This window comes from Xiphophorus maculatus, chromosome 18 (genome assembly GCF_002775205.1).
Source record: "Xiphophorus maculatus strain JP 163 A chromosome 18, X_maculatus-5.0-male, whole genome shotgun sequence".
Taxonomy (NCBI): domain Eukaryota; kingdom Metazoa; phylum Chordata; class Actinopteri; order Cyprinodontiformes; family Poeciliidae; genus Xiphophorus; species Xiphophorus maculatus.
This window is the reverse complement of record NC_036460.1, coordinates 27036611-27060134: the sequence shown is the minus strand read 5'-3', so window position 1 is coordinate 27060134 and position 23524 is coordinate 27036611. Positions and strand designations below refer to the sequence as shown.

At 39.1% G+C, this 23524-nt stretch overlaps 1 protein-coding gene across 7 annotated transcripts in view; it reads left to right on the top strand.

Moving 5' to 3' along the window:
* lrfn1 (leucine rich repeat and fibronectin type III domain containing 1) overlaps positions 1-23524 on the top strand; it is a 212761-nt gene that overhangs the window by 91992 nt on the left and 97245 nt on the right. For all 7 annotated transcript variants that reach the window (XM_023351142.1, XM_023351146.1, XM_023351141.1 and 4 more), the window contains one exon: positions 5270-5315. The gene's annotated coding sequence lies outside the window, so the exon portion shown is untranslated. The remainder of the gene's footprint in view (positions 1-5269; positions 5316-23524) is intronic.

Here is a 23524-nt window from a genome sequence, read left to right as displayed (position 1 = left end):
ACATTTGCTGAGGCGAATTTTTAAAAAAGAACCTACTCTGGATTAAACAAGGAGCTATTGAAGAGAAGCTAAAGTTGGAAATACGATCTCATTTTAATTCTCATCAGAGCTCTGTCTGCAGCATTTCTGCACCTGAAATAAGACAAAACTAACGTATAAGTAACTTTTTAGCAAGAAATAGGAGAATGTTTTAAATCAATAATTTCTTAATATTGCGGAAAAAGTTCCACTGGCAGATTATTTTTACTTGAAAACTGGCATGTTTTCATCAATATTAAGGAATTATTGACCCAATAACAGACAGGCTTCTATATCTTGCCGAAAAGTTACTTGTAAGTTGGTTTGTCTTACTTTTAGTGCACTAAGACATTCACAGTATAAACTGCACCAAAAAATACTTCCAATTTAGTGTTTCTACAGTATAAAGGACATTTTGTTTACAGCTCTAAAGAAGCGAGAGCAGAGGAACAACATGATCAAACTCCACATCACCATGCCATGCTATAATGCTTACTCAGCTCTTGTCCAATTTGACCTCCGCTAGCTTGTTTGCTAAACTTTCCGAGTGCATTTAATTGATTGCACTAAAAGCTTGTCGTCAGTCATTTCAAAGTGTAATTGCTATTTAAACCACAACAACTGCTTATTGTTGCTGCAGTCTGAATTGAATGGTGACTTCAGTTGTGTCTGTGTGTTTGCAGATCCTATGTTTTCTGCTTAATGAAAACAGCAGCCTATGCAATTAACGCCGGCCTACACATGCATATTTAACGCTCTTTAACAATATCCTCCAGATCCAGCTAGCCTGCGCTTAATTAACTGGTATTGTCAGACAAAACTGGTGTTTGTTTCGCTGGAGGAGGAAAAAATTATCTCTCATCTGCCCTCCGTTTGAAGTCAAATATTGTTGTGGAAAATCTTTTTTTTTTTTTTTTTTTTTAATCACCGTAAGCGGAGTTTCTACTGTGCAAAACAACAACAACAAAAAAGTCAACAAATGAACACACGGCGTCAAGGTGAGGCATTTTGGAGTCGAGAAGATCATTCGTCTCATCGCGCACCTCTGTCACTTATCATGTCGGATCAGAGGGGTGGAGCAGAAATGATCCCGAATGGCTGACTCTCTCCGCTCGCTCGCCCGCACGCGGAGCAAACACCAACACAAAACAAATTCGTTTAGTCTCCGCCGCAAGACAGGCAGCTTTCTCCGTCATCGTGCTCGGACTGTTCTGACGCGGAGGTGAAAGGGGTGGGGGGGCCTGTCACAGTACACATGACAAATAGCAGCGTAGTTTATTAAGATAAAATACTGAAAGGAAAGGCTGCCTGGCAGGAAAGTGTTGCGTTGGTGTATCTTCGCAGCATTCCAGGTGTGAAGTTCTATTTCTGTGATTGACTGAGAAAACTGGCACTTCCTTCTTCCTACTGCTGCTTTTCTCAACATGCTGTTAGCGGTTGGAAAGGCCAGGAAACGGAGCAAGAAGTGATCTGCCACATTATTATTAATCTTCTTTTACAGAAAATTATATGTCTGGCCTTTCCTTATCTGAACTCTGATTCTAACAGCTCTCCAGTACAGCCTAAAAAAAAGGGTTTGTCACAGTTTCAGTTCATTTTTTACATTTTTCATCTGACAGGTTACGTAAAATTCTACTGCAGCCATTTTTATGTGGATAAAGTCATACTTACTTTTCTTGAAAAGAATGTTCTTTTATCTTTCTCATTTTGAGGAGTAGGTAAATGGAAAGGGCCTCTGCATGACATCATTCATCACCAACCATGTTTTCATTAACCATAAAATAAATTAATTTTATGGAGACGCGGCAGTTTTGAAAAAAACTCACGTTCTTTGATTCAGCCTTAGAGGTAATTCGTAAAATTGCAAAAGAAACACCTTTTTCTCCGCATCGCACGAGTCACGTGATCATCGACCGGATGTTACTACAGGCAGAAATCACAAAGAAGACAACAGGAAGTAGCAGGATGATGATGGCGCCGGCGTGTTTTTTAATGATTATCGCATGAACAAGTTTATTCAAGTGTGATTTTCTTTGAGTTTCTTTTTTAATAGAAACGGCAATTGCAAAATTGCAATTGCACGGAAAAATGTCTGTAAAATTTGGTCTTAGCTCTATTTAAAGCTGATTTTCCACCGAAGGAGCCTTTTTTCCAGGAGCCGGGGTAATTTTCTGGGGTCATTATTACTCTCCTGCATTTCCACTTCATCTACTGGGGTAGAAATAAATAACCAGACACCAACCTCAGAATAGACTGTGACAGAGAGTTAGTAGTTTTTATTTTAAAGTGTATTTTGGATGGAGTCTTGTGACAGGAGAGTTCTAGTTAAATTTGTCAACATAATTCAGTCACTTTAAAACAGCATTTTTCTTAACGTAAGGTCCAAAATATTTTAGTTATTCGATTTCTGTTTACAGCCGTCTGGGGAAAAAGAGGGGGGGAATCATTGAAAGTATCATTTTAGTAAATTTAACAGATCACATTATGAATCGCAGAGAAGATCAACTATGACTCTATATGTTGTTAACAACTGTTAGTTTTTGGCCTAAACCAGGGGCCTGCAATCTTTACCATCCAACCTTTGACCGCAGTACAGCTAAATAAAATTTTAGGGTCACAAATGTTACATGTTAACCTGTTGTGAAAAGTCAACTTAATTTTTAAAAAAATAAATATCTACACCATATGTGTCGGGTCTTCTTGTGTAGCCGGGAAACTACCGTATTTTCACCCTCCTCCCAGTTGTCCTAAAATTTTCCTTTAAATTTCCTGTTTCATAATATAACTGAAGAAAAAACAAACAACATTTCCGTTCCTCTCCAAACTGAAATTTTTCACTAGCCTCACAAGAACTACCACCCGGTCTGGAGCAGGTGCTGACAGCAGGAACAAACCAGGTGTTGTGCCAAAAACTGATCGGGTGAAATTGGGTGTGCCAAATTGTTTCTAATGTCTTTCCTGGTCGTTCAGTTCTTGAAGATAACACCTAGGACTTACATATAAACACAGAAGATCTCGCCCCCCATCTCCATGCTAGAGGGCAAAAAAATTGCGATGACTACAATTTGGTTTTAGCTGTCAAGTTGTCAACATAACGCGCTAAATCTTAAAAGTACGCAGGATATAATATGTAAAAGATAAAGGGACGCAGTGCTGTGCTACTTACTGTCAACACTACAGCTAGATAACAAGGTCAGAAAAAAGTTTTAATTAAAAAATCTGTAAGAGGGAGAGGAAAGTAGGTCAGTTATGGTAGCTTGACTTTGACAATCGTAACATGTAGATGTGCTGCAGAATTCGGTGTGTTTCGGTTATGTTAAAAAATATTTTTTAAAAAAGGCGACCTACACACCAACTCTTAAACTAGCTAGTCTCCCACTGCTGTGGTAGATTACAAACAGCTAAAATCTACATTGGTTTTATCTATGTAATTTTAGTGAAATTACTACAGTAGGAGCCATTTTGGTCCACTTTGGACCTATTTTGGCCTCTTTGGACAAAATATTAGTTTGGACCAAGGTTGCAAACCCCTGGAATAGACACGCAGATTGTTTTTCCTCACTAAGTAAATGTACGCAAATAAAAGTTTGGATTTTTCTCAATCTTTCAGTGTCACAATGTCTACTAAAATAAAGGCTCTTATAATTTCAAGGCCTTTTAGATGTCTTTACCAACTGTGCCACTGAATGTAGAGCAGGTTATGTACTTCCTGGGCTATAAATGCATGTGTTCCTCTGCAGCAAAGAGAGTAGATGTTTTATGACACTCATTTTATCGCTTGAACCTATATATAAACCTTTACACTCAGTGGTTTGTGTGCTGTGTTTTATACTGTCATGCTGCTCATTGGATGATTGAAGGGTTGGTTTGCAGTTTTGACAGGCTGACAGAATGAGAGCAGTTGTTATTATTCACTTTATTAATGATCTGATCAACTATTTTACAAAGTGAATAAAGGGAAGATAAGTGATTATGCTAGTGAATCAAAATATTAGAAAAGTATATAGACCTGGAAAATAACTTTTTTATGGAAGAAGGAAAAACAATATTTTTGCCTGGAAACTTTACTTGATCTGGGGAGAAATAATCATTCCAGCTCCTTATAGACGACGAGTAAAATTACTGTCAAAGTTTCACTTCTGAACCACGGTTATAATAGTTTTGGATTTTTCATTATGGTGTTGTTTTATTTCGTTGTGACTTTTTGTTTGTGTAATTCAGTCAGTCTGAATTAGTTTTTAGAGTGCGTTTAACAGTTTTTATTAGTTAAATATTGTTTGGTTTTAGTTTAGTTTTTATTACTAGTAGTGGTACCTTCAGTTTTTTCATACTTTGGTTAATTTTTAGGTGCAGAATTTACAATGCAAGTATTGCATTGTGATTATGTATACATCGACTGAGCAATGAATACTCAACAGAAGATGCCATTTTCAAACAGTGTGATAAAAATTTTGTTGAAAGACTAACATATAGACTCACAAACATGAAAATGAAGAATGCTAGGTCTATAATATCAGTATGTTTTAGTTTTAAAAATACTCAACATACTTCCAGTAAGTTATTGTTTTTCACCAAGTATGGAACTTTTTTTTTTTTTTACATATTTGTTGAAACAGTCATTATGTCCCAACAATATGTTATGAGACAGATAATCTGCAAAAAAAAAGTGATTCTGCCTTCTCCCAGAGCTATCTAGAAACAACCAATCAGAGCCAGGAGGCGGGTCTATTGACAGCTCTAGCCCAGAGCAAGCTGCAGCTAGCAGAGTTTGCCTTGAATGCTCAGGCTAGTTAGCATGGCCAGAGATGACGACGGAGAAACAGTTTTTCTGTAACGGTAAGTTGTTTCTCCGTCATTAGCACATCGAGCAGCAGCTCATGAGATTGATGGACATCACTAAGACCGTCCTCCTGGCTCTGATTGGTTGCTTTTGGTCTGGAGCAGTGCATCTCTTCAGACGGCAGTAGCAGCTCTGTGAGGAGGTGTAGGAGATCGTTTTTTTCACAGATTGTCTGTCTCATAATATCTTGTCACAAAATGGTGACAGCTTTAACAAATATGTAAAAAGAAAAAACATATTTACCAATTTTATTTAGTTCAACAAGTGAAAGTGTGTTCTCTACTTCAGTTTTCATGTTAGTGTACTATAATAACTTTGTCCTGAACAGAACCTTTTGCTGTAAACCCACTGCCGCAGCCCTGAGTGTAACGTGCGTTCACATGAACTCTGACCTGTTATTTCTCTCTGCAGACTGAAGGGAACTCGGTGAGCGGATCCACCACCGGCCAGTGTTCGGGTGAGTTCCCTAACGTGAATTACATTTTACCTATTACGTAACCAGAAATTCAGACTCCAAACATGAAACAGGATGTGATTTTTATTATGTTGCCATTATGCAGATCAGAAGGACTTTAACCCCTCCCAAGTTGGCTGAAAGCCCGCTATCGTCCTTCGACACCATCGATCGCCCTCGGGGTTTGAATATCCCATTTATCACTGGAGCTAGCTAAGCCTCCGGTTCCCGCCATTTTCAGTGCCTCGGCTCCCACGTTTCCGGACTCAAACGGAGCTGCAGAGGGGAAATAAAGCGTTTTTCGCTCTAACCTCTGGGAGAGGAAGAGAAAGGGGCCTGCGCTAGGCGATTCCTCTCACGGAGTCTGGGCTGGCCCGGCGCCACGACTTGCTGCCTCACGGCCCGCTCAATGGGAGTCGGCTCCATTATCAGAGCGGCTGCCTCGCCGCCCTGCAGCAGCGCCAGCAGTCCTCTGCTCCTGCAGATTTAATTCCTTATCTCAATATGGAAAACAGACCGTGTGACTGAGAGCAGAAAACACCCAGGGCTGCGTGTGGGCACGGGCATGGAGCGGGCGCGCATACAGTAAGACGCCTCGATAAAGTTGTCGTTTGCGGCGCATCGAGAAGACGCGCGGTGAAAGGTCACGGATCAGTAAAGGAATTTTCTGTGTACAGTAAGCGATTATTAAAGTTCATTGAAGGAACGGTTTCTGAAGCCCGCTTGCAGAGCCCACAAATGTCTGCGATGCGCCGGATGTATTTGCAAAGACGAGCGAGTTGTCCTCGCGTTTTGTCTGCAGATTAACAATAGCTGCTTCGACAGGCTGCTGAACTCTCAGATGACAGAAACTCAGCGTGAACCGGCAGCCTCGCGTGTGCTCCTCTTGTTAAAAGTCTTGCATGAGCACTTTATCACCTCTTAGAAAATGGAACAGCAGGGTATTCTTAATGACAAGTTTTTCATAAATGTACTTCTGTGAGGGGAAAATAAGTCTTCTCGGCGTGACATCACTTTGGAGATTATTTTTGTTCCCCTTACTGTTTTACCTTTTCTTTTTTTTTTCTTCCTCTTTTATTTAAATATAGTTTGTGATTAAACCAATTCTCTCTCACGTGGCGTGGCGAACGGTCGCGCCTGTAATGGTAGCAAAAAGAAAGTTTGACTTGGTTGCTTTCACAGACCTACGCTCACAGTCTTGTCAAAATGTCATGAAAAACCAGCAGTGGGCTTTAATTTGTCACCTTTTGCAGACTTGTGAGGGAAAAGGTTTTTGCGTTACCATGCTAATAATTTTTGTTTCACTTTATGCTAATCATCTGACAGACCTGTTCTTACCGACAGAAATGCTTTTTTACCTGTTGTCTAATAAAAAAAAAAAAAAATCATAATAATTCACTTCTAAATAGTTCATTCCTGCAGAATAAAGTGGAATAGGAGGAAGGAAAACAACAACTCCTTATTACAAGAAAGAAAGAATTAGCCATGATATGAAGACCATTAGTAGATTCTGGTGTTTAGTCATTATTGTAATACCTGTCTTAGTGGCTTAGCGTTCTTCATTTTCTTGATTCTAACTTGTTTTGTTTAGATTTTTGCTCCCTTTGTTTCTCCCTCTCGGTGCAATAGTTCACCGGTTTTCACCGTTCCAATCATTCTCAGGAGTACTTCCTGTTTCCTTTGTGTTAGAATTAGCGTTTTAGTTGGCTAAACTCACCTCAAAATGACAGGGCCTGTGTCCTGCGTGCATTTGGGTCCCCAACAACCACTCCGCCAACTACAGGGTAAACTTGTCTTGCACACAGTGCTAGCTTAAAAATGCACTCAAGTTAGCTTTAGCAAACAACGTGACGGAAGCAAGAACAGCTTGCTCGATAAAGTTTCAATCAATCAATCAATCAGCTTTATTGTCAATTCCTCTTACATGTCCAGACATACAAGGGAATCGAAATGACGTTTCTCACTATCCCACAGTGATACAAGACAGGGCGTTACTAACATTGAGTAACAATAAAAGACACAGTCTAACTAAAATGATCCTAAACAATTAATAAATAGATGTACAATAACTAGACATATAGCGTAAAAAGTTTTGCAACTGAGAATGTATATGTATATATATAAGTATATGGAGATATACAGATAAAAAAAAAGTGGCAGAAGTGCAGAGTTTAAATGCCGAATTTGCCCTCTATGTTAGGAGGAAGGGCAGTTGTGTCTTTATGCATTTGCGTCACCCAAATGCATAAAGACAAAACATATTCAGACACGTTTTGCCTTCTAAACGTGATGCTATCGTGCTGTCGTTCGTCCGTACAGCATGGCCGCCCTGTAATGCGATTGCTGTGTAACTGAATTGTGTGCTGCACTGCAAAGAGCCGCGGTGGTGAGTACTGCCTGTAAGGCAGATGGCTGCTCATATTGACAAGTTTGTGCCTGTGAGTTTCTTCTGGTACTCCAGTTTCCTCTGGGGGGGGGAAAAAAAAAGCATTCTGGGTCAATTGGTAATTTAAAATTTCCAGTCAGCGTAAAAACTGTGTACTGTAGGGACCAGATGACAGAAAGTTTTAGCAGCTTTTAGGATCACAGGTGAGACACTTCGTCGCCTGCCTCCTCTGACTGCGCATCATTGGACTGTACGCTTTAGCGGTATATCGGTCAGAAAGTTAACTTTTATCCTCAAAGTCGATGCGTTAGGAGCAGGATGAACGGGCAAGTTTTAGGATATCCTCGAATGTGACAGAGGCTAACTTGGCTGTTGCCAGGCTGCAGCAGGCCAGTATTAAAAAAACAAGAAGAAAAAAAAGACCCAAGGAAGGAATAGTGATGGAACAGCGACAGGGTCTTGAGTAGCTAAGGCTCACTGATGCATGTTGGGATCAAAGATTGGTTTGTACAGTCTAATCCAACAGATAGACCTCTCACATTACTGACAACGTTGCTGCTGAGGGTGATAGGAGTTGGAACACAACAGCCCATATCACTTTGGTGTGTGTGTGTGTGTCTGTGTGTGTTAGGGATGCATTGGTGCAGACTAGCCAGCGCATTGCTGTTCTTTGAAAATGCAGAAAAGCATTCAAAGAGCTCAGGAATAACACATTCTGCGTTTTTTGAATTTTTTTTAACCCCGACCGTCGTCAGGTTACTGGGCTTTACATAACGCAGCTCTCAGAGAGGAGATTGATTTTTTTTTTCCCGTTGCTTTTAGCCGGCAGTCCTGCAGGATGCTCGTCTTGCAAAAAGAGGAGCGCCTGTTACTTTAGCAGTGCACAGACCAGCAGCTCAGAGCAGCTACAATGGCAAATAGAAAGGTAATAATCCATAATATGGGCATCGACAAATAGTCCTTAAAGGCAAAACCGTGGAATTAGCTACTGAACTCGCCTGGAAATGGACAAAAGAAGACGTAGCGATTTAATGACATCAGTGGAGTACCTGGTTCTCTGAATTATCTTCCACACAAAAGATTTCAGCATGTGGCGTTGAATCAAACACCAGCCAGGCAGCGGTCATGATATCTTTGTTTTCACCCACCCTTTTTTTTTTTTTAAACTTGTCAGTGTTGCTCTCGCTCAGTAATGAACTGCGCCCAGCAGCTTTTTGGCACCTTTGACATCTTGCTACATGTGAGATCTTGATGAAAATACTTCTATCAGGTTTCCTTTAAAGCTGCGACTGCACAGAAAAGGATCTCAACACCACAACTAATTAATGTAGCGGAGTTCACCTTAAGTTCACTTGCTTGGGATGTTCCCATTTGTGCTAATGGACTCGGTTGTGTTCGTGACCTTCTACGGTCTCGTCTGAATTTTGCATCAGCAAGTTTAGTAGAGGATCGCATCAGCGTACACCGGAGCAGCTCTGTGGAGCGGCGATGGCATAAAAGCTTCTAATTGTGAAAAATGTAAATTGTTTGTACAATTTTAATAATTCCTGTGATATCAGAAGGCATTAAACAGAAAGTCTGTGCTTTGATTTGTTTGATAGGTAATAAGATAAAGATTATAGATAAATGACAAGATTATCAGCAATAATCCATCATGGGATCTTCCCTTAGTCTCTTTTTTTGTGGCTCAAATGAAACATAAATTACATCAAAGTAAATACTTTTTAAACATGTTCATAATTTGAAAATGGCGTGAATTTATATTTTGGAAGCTAGTCGGTTGCTGCTTCTTCTGTCTGTAAAGGTTCACTTTCAACTTCCTGAAATTGGGAAATATTATTCTCAGGGATTGTTTTTTTTTATTATTATTATTATTTTTTTAGTTAGTGTCCTGCTGTGCTTCTTTCCCATTTATTTATTTATTTATTTTGCTTCCGTAGACGCGCCTCACGTCTGCGCGCTGATCAACACAAACAGCAATCAGTCAGCCTCATCCCACACTCTTGACGGCTTGTTGTAAAGAAATAAACAGTGATTTTCATGCTCTTTGCATCACGGCCCGTCTCCTGTGCACTCAAGAGATCCATTACCGTACAACACCTCATTTACGTAGCTGGCTTTCAGAGCACATCTGCGCCACAAAATCTCTTGCTCTGAAGAGCTTGGTCAAATGGGCAGCTCCAAAAACCCCCCCAAAAAAGACAAAATAAACAAACAAACAAAAAAACACTCTAGATTTTAGATTCTCGTGTCATCACGGTTTTTCATTTATTTGGGTTTTGAGGAGTTCAAGCTCTGGTTTCCTTCTTGTTTACATTTAAAAAGTAAAGCCATTTTAGTCTGTACTAGTCACACTGACTTAATGAAATATCTTTAATAGCTCCATATTTAGCATGTAAACATGCAGCAGCGCTTCACTGGTAAATGCTGAGTAGGTAATTAGTAGATTTTAAGACAATAGCTTGCAGTAGCAGACACTCACTTAGACTAATGGCAACTGAATGGCATTTCTTGTAATGTTTACTGTGTAATTACATGTTAATTATGGTTCTTCAGATGGAAACTGTACCCTGCGTTTTTATAGATTTACAGACTACAGTTGCTTCAAAATATAAGCAGCTAATTCACCCATAAGTACTCATTGGCAGTTTAATTTGTTGTTTTATTCCTTTTCTCTCTCTTTCTTTCTTTTCTTTAATTTGAGAAGTAATAGGAAACTTTTAACATGTGTATATTTTCAGTGGGAAAAAATCCCTGAAAATTTAGCCTGTTATGAATATTGAATAAGCTCTGGCTTTCACTAAGATATGAGACTGGTCTAAAAATAGAAAAAAGTAGGGTTCAGTTTAAAAATGAGGGCAACTCCAGATGGGGGAAAAATGTAGCTTTCTAATAAACTTATGATTTCAAATGGAATAATAAAGACTGCAAAACTGCCAAAGTGTATATTAACATACTTTTCTCTTTGACGACTCTTAAGAATTGCATATTTAACTCCTATTTAATAATTTATTAATACCTTACTGAATAAAACCATGTTTTCTCACACATGAACCTCATAGAGAATATGACAGAATCATGTCCAGCATCACACTGATCAGCTAGTTAAATAGCTTTATCATGTATGCTTGTCTCCAACTTTTTAAACAAAGTGGTTTTTGAGTTAAAAGAGAAATATGAATTAAAAATGGAAGGTTACAGAAAAAAAATACTTTGAATTGAATTAGTGTGGCTGCTTTAGGACACTAAAATGCCTATTTAACTTCTCATTCTCCAAAACTTAACAAAAGCTTCATGAAAATTATGAAGCTTTTGTTAAGCTTCATAATTCTTGGATACTTATGAAAGTATCCAGTGTTGTCTGTAAAGAATCCGATAAATTAACATATTTATTCATATAATGAAGCAGCTCCAAGCAAAGTACTGTATAAATGACTGATTATTAGCAGCGAAGCAGAAGTTAATATTAGGTATTTTATGCAATATTGTTTTAATATTTATTAATCAGTTGTAAAATAGCAGCTCCTGAATGCTGTCAAATATTTATGTTTTGCATATTGGGAAAAATACAAAATATGACCAAAAAAACTGCTGTTGTTCCAGAAGCATGACTCTTCTAAACTGTGATAATATTAACCCTTTGGCAATGACACAGACAAATTTGCAGAACCGTAATTCCACCACACGTTGCGCTGTCTGAAAAATTCCAACGGTCTTTGAAAAGGGGACGTTGCGCTTTCCAGCCAATCTCGGGTTACTACGGTAATTTCACCCCCGCCAAAGCAGGGAGTGAAATTAATCTGAGGGTCGCTCTTTTAATAGACTCTAAATTGCGAAAATAACTTCATAGATATTGAAAGTTCAAGTTGCTATGGATAAATTGGCAAATATGTCTACTCACAGGACACTTAAAGGACTGCATACAATTAAATTAAGCAAAAACATGCTAGCAGCTTCGCTCTTTAGGCTGGCAACGTTTGGAGACTTGAAACTTGGATCTTGTAGGGCTAAACAAAAAACAAAAACAGGAAAACTGACCAGTTCTGCATCAATAGTTGGGTTACGAACAGGGTTTGCTTTTTAACTTCTTTGCTCCTTTGTTCTGTTAATAGTGTAAGTCACGACTCACTCAATTATAGGTAAACACAGGAAAATGGAGGTCAATAGTCAATGTTATGATCAATTTAACAGCTCAAGGTTCTTTTACTTGTTCTCCTATTACAAGTTTTTAAATTGCTTCTTTATCCATCCCCTGCCTCTCCTCCCCCACCACCCCATCCTCTGACCTGCCACCATCCCCAGACCTGCTGTCATATGTCATTATTAAAGAGCGCCGATTCAGGCGGTTTATCAGAGCCAGCGGTCCGGCGAAAAGCTACAAAGGGGGCAGAAAACTGATCCCTCTAATGAGCCACTTTTTACCATGAAGAGGTGAGCAAGCTTGCATCCATTTGTACAGTCCAGCCAGACTTCCTACGCCTCACAAAGAAGACTAACGGGGAAATGGGATTTTAATCTTTTTGGATCCTCGTTCAGCAGGGGAAAGGTGAATCGTTTTCACTGTGAATACAAAGAGAAATGAAGACATTTTCCTCCTGGGACCTCTCGACTTTATAATTATATTATCAAACTTAGATATTCTTTCAATAATTGGGTAATTGCATACAACATCCATTGACTATCGACTTATGTTTACATTGCTGAGACGTGTGAGTTATGAAAGACCTGCAGCTTCCTACGGCCTCACTTGTAATGTGACCCCTCAGCTGCTGCACTTAGAAACATGCTAGCAGCTTAGCTCTTTAGGATGGCAACGGTCATGCAGATCAGAGTCAACGGTGAGATATCACGAGTGTTGATGAAAACTTTTGACTGCGATTTTATATCTGTGAGAATCAGAAAGCAGGGATTTGTGCACTGAAAAAAAGAGACTGTCGCTTTAACCTTAAAAAATGTGTTAATTTGGTCGCAAGTAATTGAATGAAGTCTGACTTGTAGACTTAAATTAACTTGGATGAACTTCATTTGATCCCTAATGACCAATTAACGCAGTATATTTAAGTTTGATCAGCTGACAACTGACAACAGTTGCTCTGATATTCATCGACGTGCTCACTGTTTATTTTTTAAGCCAAAATTGGTCACAAACTATATTGCTGTCATAAGAAAGAGCCAAGTTGGACAAGTGGAACTACTGAGATCTGTGAACCAGCAGATACACTTGAAATCACAGAATATCTCCCTACTCAGTAACGTATTGGGTGAAATATTAGTGTTCCACATACAAACCAACATTTTCACTCCTTGTCACCTTACAGCCACAGAATACGATGTGTTTTATTGGGATCTCGATGTGTTCTTCTTTGTCGCCTAAAAGCCCAATAAAAAAAAAAAAACTGTAACATTTATGTTGGAACTTGACAAAGTGCAAGAGGTGTGAATCATTTTGCAAGTCATTGTGTTGGATTCTGCCCCCTTGTCTTCTTAGACTTCTTGCGCCTCACCGCTAAAACTTAGCTATGACTCTGTTTTTTACTTATTTTTCACCGGTCTTTGCTAATACATGCTTAGCTCTAGATATCTGCTACAATTTCAGACTATTTGTAAGTCTTAGATGCTTATGGAGAACTTAAAGGTGGATAAGACATTTTTTTTTTATACCAAAAATACCCAAGTAGATTTGGTGTTGCAAATTTTTTCCTAAACATACATATATACAGTACAGACCAAAAGTTTGGACACACCTTTTAATTCAATGAGTTTCCTTTATTTTCATGACTATTGACATTGTAGATTCACACTGAAGGCATCAAAACTATGAATAACACATGTGGAAATATGCACTAAACAAAAAAGTGTAAAACAATTGAAAATACCCCTTATATTCTAGTTTCTTCAAAGTAGCAACCTTTTGCTGTGATTACTGATTTGCACACACTCTGCATTTTCTTGATGAGCTTCAAATGGTTTTCACTTCATAAGTGCCCTGTCAGGTTAATAAGTGGGATTTCTTGCCTTATAAATAGTCATGAAAACAAAGAAAACCCATTGAATTAGAAGGTGTGTCCAAACTTTTGGTCTGTACTGTGTATATATATATATACATATATATATTTTTTTCTTTTGTCAAAGTTTCCCTAAGCAACAAAATAAACTGTGGAATTTTATTGGGACTGCGGGAGCCGAGCTTCGTTCCCCCAGCTGTTCCATCTCCACACACCGCCAGACGTGGGACTTATGTTGTTTTTTGTCGTGCGGCATGCCATTACTGCTTTTATTCAGCGGCGGCGGCTGCTGTCGCGTGGCACGGAATAAAAACAGCGGACGTCTTTGCCGAAATCAGAAATGACATCCAGCGAAGCATAGACGGAGGGAAGTGATGAGGAAAAGAGAAATGGGTTCCAAACAGGGGGGGAAAAAAAAGGGCTGTCAGAACAAAGGAGACACGAGCCAAATCTCTTTTCAATCGCCGTAGGACAACGTGTGATTATTCATCTGTGTACAAACTGTTGTGCCACCCAAGTTAATGCGAAGGAACTTTGGAGCTGCTGTGTCTGTGTTTCTCTGGAGGCGTTGTTTACATCCCACACGTCATTGAAACGGCCGGCCGGCCGCGGGCGTGCCATTTTATCCACCTTGTCCCCGTTGGGCTCCGCATCTCGATGCCGAGTAACTTTAAAGTGCTGCGAAGCGAGGATTCTCTCCGCGCCGAGTTGTTTCTTAAAGCCTCGAAAATAATTTCCGCTTTCGATCCCTAACTGAAAGCTTTGAACTGCGCAAGATGTTGTTTGGTGAATCACACTGAAGATGGAGATGGAAAAAAAACCCAAAAAAAGAAAACTCTGCAAACCGTCTGAGCTTTTCTTTTCATTTCAGTTCAAATCTTTTAGGGGGTGGGGGAAGAGGGAGTCTTTTTATTACCTGGAACTTTACACTTCGTTTCAGTCCCAGGAGATGACGCAAAAAAACAATGAAACTGATAGAAGGCAATGACTAGAGTTTCTTTTCCACATTCTGCTTCCCCCTGTACCAATAACGCTAACCCAGCAGCGACGAGCAACAGAGGCGGTCTAACCATCTTCACCACCCTGAATGCTTTTTCAAAAACACATTTGTTTTCTTGTGCCTTTTTTTTTTCTTTTTCTAAATGGCCACCGTGGATGTTTTCTCCGTTTCCGCTGGCGAGAGGTGCACCTCCAGTCACTGAACTGCTCCGCACGACATGGAGAAGAAGAGAATTTTAGACATGCAGCCATGCACAGGCAGAATTGACATGACAAAAACAAAACAAAACAAAAAAGATAATGTTGTTTTGTTAGTTTCACAAAGAAAGGTACAGACCTGCTCTACTGGCAAAGTGACTTTAAAAAAACAACAACATATTTTTACATATTTATTAAAACTGTCACTATGTTGTCACAGAATAGTACGAGATGGATAATCTGTGAAAAATGGAGCTCCTCCTCCTGTCTGTGGCCCTACTCAGTCAGAAACAACCAATCAGAGCCAGCGCTGTCAATCACCCTTGTGTAAGCGGGTGATTTTTATAAAAGTTACATACTGCAACTTTAAATGACTTGTCATAGAAAATAATTCAGCTTGCCATTTGGCGAAGTGCGTCCTGCTAATTTACTACCCACTGAAGGCAGGTGGAATTTGATCATTGCATAACTAAATTGCTTTGATTTTGAAATAAAATTTACAAAATAGTTTTTGAAAGGTTCACATCTCTGAAGCTTATTTAAATCCACAAAATTTTGGGGGAGGATTTTTGGACTCATGAAATTATACAGATTATCCAGATGATTTGAGTGTAATATAGTTTTCAGAAAATTTACACACACAAAAGGCATCAACGCTCTGATTTTCCAAGCAATAAATGTAGAATGCTTCCAAACGGAAATGTTATAAAACAAAAAGACTGACTGCAGCATACTGACTAAAAGGATCAACATCATACATTCTCCATGTATTGTTGAAATGGGACAAACAACTTTAAAGTAAGAAAAATACGATCAACTCTAGCTTTGTATCGTGTCCCTGTGCTTTCAATGACGTCTGATTATGTACTTCAACATTTCAGGTATTCAATGAATATTCATCTCAGAATGATGTTTTGGTTGAGTGAGTTTTTTATCACATGGTAGAACAAAGGAAGAGCATCGGTAACGAGTTCAAACGTTGTGCTGAAAGCTCTGCTTCCTGGAAGGTCTTTATGTTCATCATAAGCGAAAGTGGAACTTATTAGAAAACGCTGACGAACTTAACCTCGTCTGAAGTTGCTTTTTCACCAGAACTCCAATAGGCTTTCTACAGATAAGACTTTGACTCAACGTGGGACAGCACTAACAAACAGAATCATGAATTGTAAATGGTTCATGTCGTAGGAACCCAATCATTAAATCCCAGCCCAAAAGAATGTTTAGGATATTTCCTTTACGAGAACCTCAGACTGCAGGAAAACAAATGCTTCTTTTTCCTTTTCTAAATATCTTGTTAAAAATGCCTTGGTTCAGGAAGAGGAGTGTGCTCGCTTGCATGGGAATTAATTAAACAACAACAAAAAAATCCGTCTCAGTTCTTTGTTGTTGTTGTTTTTTTTTTTCTGGGATCCTAACTAACAAAACTGATATTGTTTGGTGTAGTTCTTTTGTTTGTGTCACTTCAAATTATACTCCCGGTGGCATCTACTCCTCCTGGTGCTTTGGCAGACATTAATATTCTTTCCGCTGCCAAATTTTAGGAATGGGCCCTTGTAGCCAACGTGCGAGAGATACAGTTGTGAATATATTACCGTACGAGAACAAACTCACCCGATTTCATTAAAAAAGACAAAGACTAGATTATTCGACATTACGCTCGTGACACAGCAGTGATAGTGAAAGCTTTGACTAGCAGATTTGATCAACTTCCACATCGACTCTCTCTGACTGAGGCCCGTCGGTTTGTTGGGTGAAGACGATCCGTCGCTGAGAGACGTATGAGGCGACGAGAGCAGGGAGGCGGCGGGTGACGCCAGTCAGGCTGCCATCACAAAACTCCTTCCTTTATGCTTGCTGCTTGTGTGTAAGCCCACGGCGACATGACTCTGACCTGGCTCAGTTGGGTCTTTGCGAGTTACGAAAGAGGAACCCCTCTGGGTTCACAAGGACGTTCTCTTTAAGCCAATAACTGAAGTGTGAAAAGGGCTTCAGCCAATCTTATCTGGATACATTCTCCTGCATCATGGCTCCTTTCCATTTGACGCTATACACTGTATACAGATTTCAGGTGGCGTTTTGGACGATGTTATCATCAAATGAAACCCTTGGATGTTTTGTTCTTCCTCTAAGCACTTAAAATTTTATTTGGTGGTTGCGCTAAAAAAAAATGACAACCTTTCAGGCTTTCATGTTCATTTTTATTTATTCTAAAACACTTTGAGTTTACGAAGGCGTTTCGGGGAGTAGCGTCAAACCTGGGAGTGCTGGTGTTACGACCTGGAGCTGCTCTGGATCATGGATAATTTGATATTGAGGAAACTTTATTGCATTTTAAAATCAGAGATTTCACGGATGCGTGTAGCACTGAAAAATCTTGGATTAAAAAAAAAAAAACATCGAATAATGACACTACCCATGTCAAGAATAATCTCTAGTGGATTAGACGCTGGGATTTTTATGTGACATAAAAATAAAAACACTTTCCAGTGAAGAGCGCTGGTTTTACATAAGATGTGGCGCAACACACAGCTTCCGTCTGCTTGCAGAATATTTTGCCAAAGGTTTTTTTATTTAACAAGAATGGCAATTATATTTTCGCAGATTTATGTGAATAGCTTTCCCAGTTTCAACAAATAAAATTTAAACTGCGATTAGTATTTACTCATGGTATTTTCGTCTTGTGTTTAGAACGCCTTATAAGGGCCGTTGTAGATAGAAATAAAAAAGGGGGGAGGGGGAATTTCCGCTAAAATATCTCAGAATTATTCTGGACAAAACTTGGACATTTATGAGTTTGAAAAGTCAAGAATTTGCTAGAAAACTTTCTGAAATTAATTTCAAAGTCTCTGAGGTTTTTGGCAGAAGTTTCCTCCCCCTTTTATTTTTCTATCTGCAGCGGCTCTGATACTCTGTTGCATATATTAGAGTTTATTTGACGGTCTGATTCATTTAGACATGAGGTAAAAGTAGAAATATGACAAAATTCAAATATGCTAATGCCACGTTGGCAGTGAAGCACTTGGTGCGTTTTCACACCAAGTACTTCACCGAGACAAAATGAATATTTATATGTACATATATTTATTGCCTTGCACGATGGTTTGGCTGCCAAAATGTGAATACAGATACACTTGAAAGTCATGATTAGCATGTCTGTCAGTCACTGCACATCCAGAAGAGGTAATTCATATGTTCAACTGTCCTTGTAGCCGCAGAGGAACAAATGAACTGTCTCTTTGTAGGACGTCTTTGAAAAGTGCCATATTTAATGTTTCATGCTGGGAACACTGTCAGTGAGACGCTGCACCTTCAGAAGTAGATATGTTAGGGCGTCCTGTTCTGCAGGAGGGTGATTTATCGGAGTTAAACTACCCGAAAATGTCGTTAAAAGCACCGCCGGCATCCTGGATCGCGCAACTGCGTTCATTTGATCGATCGACGGCTCGATCGATCAAATGAATCGAATCAAAGCAGAATGAAGATCTGTGGCGCGGAGACGCCGCGGAAACTTGTTGCCAACATCGTATTCCTTTTGTTTTGTTGTGTTGCACAACAAAAAGGGGAGCCATGAATAATTCAGGCTCTCCTCGATGGCTTGCCCATTTACAGCCGCTCCTTCCACGAGCAGACTCCATGCATTCTCCAGCCGTGTTCCTCAACAGACTGTGTGTTTGTTTTTTGTTTTTTTTGCTTTTAAATGGCAGCGAGATACATGTGACCTCTGAGTTAGTAGGACTCCACCATCCGTCCGCGTCTTAATTTATTCATAACCCTCCGCCTGCATCGGGTACAGCAAAAGCCCCTTATCGTAAACACCGTGGAATATCAAAACGAATCTGTCGAGGATTATTGCGGCCGTATGGAAATACCGAGGGGAAATACGGCTCCCCTCTTCATCAGAGCGCGAGTCAAAACAAGGCGGGAGGCGAGGGAGGAATAACAGAATGCAGTGGTCATAGATAATAACTCGATTTGCCGTACTGTAATCCATGAAGGGCATCTCCATCCCTCTCCTCCCCCCACCGGGCAGCGTGGCATGTCATTTTTCTTCACCGCTGGCTCCTTCAATCTGCCTGCAGTGACTGCCTAGAAAAGAGACGATGCTTGATGGTTTCTCCGCGACGCTTTATTTGGAGATTTAACGCTCGCATCTGCGAGACGAGCTGCCAATACCGTTTGAGGGCTCAATCAATTCATCCCAGATGGATGTTCATGACGGTGGAAAATGACGGGTGACGGCGGATTGTCTGAGAATGTAGGACTGGCTGAACAAAATGTGACTTGTAGTGTGTTTTTGTTCGCTATCGCTGCAAAAAAGACAAAAAGAAAAAGAAAAAAACACTGAGTATTTCGGGTCTGGTTTCTCAACAGAACATAACTTGCGCTATAACCTTTTTTTTTAGCGAAATATTGGAGCTTGTTGTAAGTCAATAATTCCTCAATATTGTGGAAAAAGCACTAGTTCCACTAGGAGAATATTTCACTTGTAACGTAAAAAATGTCATGTTATGAGTTTATAAAATCTGTCAATGGAACTAGTACTTTTGCATCAATATTTAAATTTTTTTGGTCCTTCTCAGAATTGGTGTTCATTTAACTTTTTCAGAGATATTTCCACGAGAGATTGAGTTGCTTTTACGATTTCAAATGTTAAAATTTCTCAGTCGCTAGTTGAAATAACTCTGAATGTGTTCAATTAAATTAAATTAACACCAATTCTGACGAAGACCAAACAGGCTCGACACGGTGTTGATTTAACTCTGACAAAATTTGCCGTATCTGGGTGAAAAGTTACTTGTAAGTTAGTTTTGTTTTATTTCAAGTGAACTAAGACATCTGCGCTATCAGCCAGTTAATCAATCAAGTTTATTTGCACAGCACATTTCAGCAACATGGCAGTTTAAAGTGCTTTACATTATGAAAATATAAAAAACAACATAAACATATACAGTCAGCAGTTGTGAAAACCAGTAACAGACGTCACACTAGAAACTAGACCAAAAATACTTGCACAGACTTTGTGTTTTGCACTCTTCCGTGATGCAATCATTGTTTTTTTTTTACGTTGGAAAATAATCTCTCTTTTTGTGTGTGTGTGTGTGTGTGTGTGTGTGTGTGTGTGTGTGTGTGTGTGTGTGTGTTCACCTTTCGTAATTACATTGGTGCAGATTTTTTGTTTTTTTGATGCACTATCTTGGTGCAAAGACTCCGTGTGAAAGCAGCACAAGGTGCTGGGGAACGGTTCGCTTCCAGGCAACAAATCTCCTGTAAGCCCTGTAGTAATCATGAGGGTAAGCAAAGGCGGGAGAATGCGGTGACATTGTTACAAAGTGGCAAGCTCTGCGAGGGGAGGAGGCAGTGGGTGGATGAATGCATCAACAAAAACATAGCCAAGAGTCGGGAGATAACACTTTATTTCCAGTCCGGAGTCAATTTTGTTGATGCAGCACTTTAAACACAACTATAGTTGACCAATGCGCTGTGCAACCGGGCCAAATAACATAATAGAATATACGACAAAAAGCACAATAAAGAGGAAGGAAAGACCTTTTAAAAGAATAACGCGCAATAAAAAAATAAATAGAATGTATTAAACTGAAAACCTTTGGCCCTGTGGGTTTGCATTTCTTCCAATAGGTTTACTTTTTTTAGTGTATAACAACTTGATATATATATTATTTTTTTTAAATCACAAGACATTTCAGTGGAAAAATTGGTGGCTGTGCCTCTAGATACTTTATTAACCAATTATTTAACGTGGGACAGAAAATGCCAAATATTTTCTATAAAACTAAAGTAACTTTTCAGGAAAATGTAGGAGCGTGTTTTACGTTAATTCCTTAATGTTGACGGAAAAATACGTGTTCCCTTGGAAGATTGCCTCACTTATCGCAAAAATGCCTTGTTATAAGTGAAATAATCTTCCAAAGGAACTAATACCTCTTCATCAATATTAAGGAATTATTGATTTAAAACAAGCTCTTATATCTTGCAGAATTGTTTCTTTTAATTTTGTCTTATTTCAAGCATACCAAGATATCTGCAGTAGGAATTAGATGAAAATAATTGGTAAGATTTTGTCTTTTTGCAGTGAGCTCAAATAAAAGCCTGACATTCTTTAAAAAAATAAAAACGCTGTAAATTGATGTCCTTTAAGCTCTTTATTCCTATGTTGACATGAAAACAAGCACAGAGACACATCAGATATACACCACAGAGCAACAACAGAAAGTAAGACGTGGTTGATGTGACTGGATGGTGCTTTGACTTGATAATTTGTGGTTTCCTGAGTTGGCCACCTCTGGACCCATCAGTCACAGAGAAAGGATTGGTTCATTTCTTCTACATTTTGCAGAAAATCCTGTTTATTTAAATCTGTACCCTGTCAGAAAGTATTAAAACCAATTTATTGCGCTGACTGCTCCTTTTCTTTAGATTGTATATGCGTAAGTTTGTGATGGGTTGATTCAGATACAGTCATCTGGAGTGGATATAATTAGGATATTTATGTTCAGCTTAAATTACATACTGTATTTACATACACCATATAAAAAAAACACATGATTTTTGTTTTGACTTTTCCAGTTTTCGGCCAGTTAGTATTACTATTATATTTCTTTGTTAAATGCCAGATTAGTGAGAGTTCTTTTGAGATCATTTTTTCCACTATCTTTATGTTCAGTTATGGTAAGATTACAGTTCACAATTTGATATGGACAGATCACTATTGATCTGCGATATCTCAAGCTTCTGGCTGGGGATAATTCAGAATATTTGAGTTAATTGGAGGATGTAGTTTGAGGCAACGCCTCAGGCCTGACGCTTTCTTGCGTGACATTATGTGAAAATTTAAAGTTCAGCCAAGTTACCCGTTAGAGAACTGTGAACATTGTTTCATTTTCATATTTTGAATTCTGCAGCACATCTACATGTTAAGGTTGTCAAAGTCAAGCTAGCATAGCTGACCTACTTCCCTCTCATTCCCTGTTTCTTTTTAATTAAAACTTTTTCTTGACCATGCTATATAGTTGTCATAGTTTTATATATCAGGAGTACATGTAAGAACTAGAAAAACAAAATTTCTGAAGAAATTTAGCCGGGGCCTGCCAAGGCGCGGCCGTGGGGTTCGGGCCCGGCGTCGTCGCGCCACAAATTTGCGTCGACGCCAAAGAACGCCGCGACGTAAGCAGTGGCACGCGGAGAACCGCAAGAACGTTAAGCGAGGCGGACGTGCACCGTTCGGTACGATTTAAAATGTTGTCAAGGCTTTTATTTTGGAAGTTTTGTTAAACTTCATTTCAAAGGGCCAAACTAATCCCATGCGTAATAGTCCTTGGGTTAAAATAGTTATATAATGCTCAAAACACAAGTAGCTGATGTAAAAATATTCAAGGCTTTTATTTTGAAATTTTCAGTATGCTTCATTTCAAAGGGCCAAACTAATACCACGTGTAACAGTGCTTTGGATGAAAAAGTCAAATAAAGCCAAAAAGAGCAATTACGTCATGTAAAATTATTCAAGGCTTTTATTTTGAAATTTTCAGAATGCTTCATTTCAAAGGGCCAAACTAATACCACGTGTAACAGTGCTTTGGATGAAAAAGTCAAATAAAGCCAAAAAGAGCAATTACATGATGTAAAAATATTCAAGGCTTTTATTTTGAAATTTTCAGTATGCTTCATTTTAAAGTTCTGAACTAATACCACGTGTAAGAGTGCTTTGGATGAAAAAGTCAAATAAAGCCAAAAAGAGCAATTACGTCATGTAAAAATATTCAAGGCTTTTATTTTGAAATTTTCAGTATGCTTCATTTTAAAGTTCTGAACTAATACCACGTGTAAGAGTGGTTTGGATGAAAAAGTCAAATAAAGCCAAAAAGAGCAATTACCTGATGTAAAAATATTCAAGGCTTTTATTTTGAAATTTTCAGTATGCTTAATTTTAAAGTTCCAAAATAATCCCATGTGTAACAGTTACTGAGTTAAATCAGTTATATACAGCCCATAGCAGCAGTAGTTCTAAAGGCCAGTTCTCAGTCCTGATCTGTTTCAACTGAGGATAGATAGAACTACAGCGATGCGAATTTGTAGTCCAAATCAGCAGCCAATAGCCTCTTGAGTTCCGTTGCCATGGTAAATAATGGTCTCAGCAGGTGTGAGCTGTGAGTCATACATGCTCAAACACACAATTGTGTGTTTGAGCCAACACGGTTTACTGAAAAAAAGCATTGGAAACAAATCCTTCTTGTTCGGGAACCGTAATACATATTCGAAAAGCGTTTCGAGCGTATGAGAGGCCTATGTGTCGTCTGCGATAGTCCCGAGATTCATATCTGTACCTCACTCAGAGCATTTACAGTGATGAGAGAAAGAAATGTTGTGCCCAGATCTGAAATTCTATTCAAATACATGGGAGAGAGCCTCAGACAGCCTCAGAAAATCCTGTCGCATGACTTTGCTCTGAAGCACCGTGACAGAAAACCGTACGGTCTAGATAAATTTCGAAAACATTTTACCGGAGCAGACAGGCGTATCAATGTCAGGACCGATTTTGATACTAATCGTGCGATATTTGTGGGCGTGATGGCGATTTCAAAAATGATTTGGGCTGAAAAAGTTGTCTT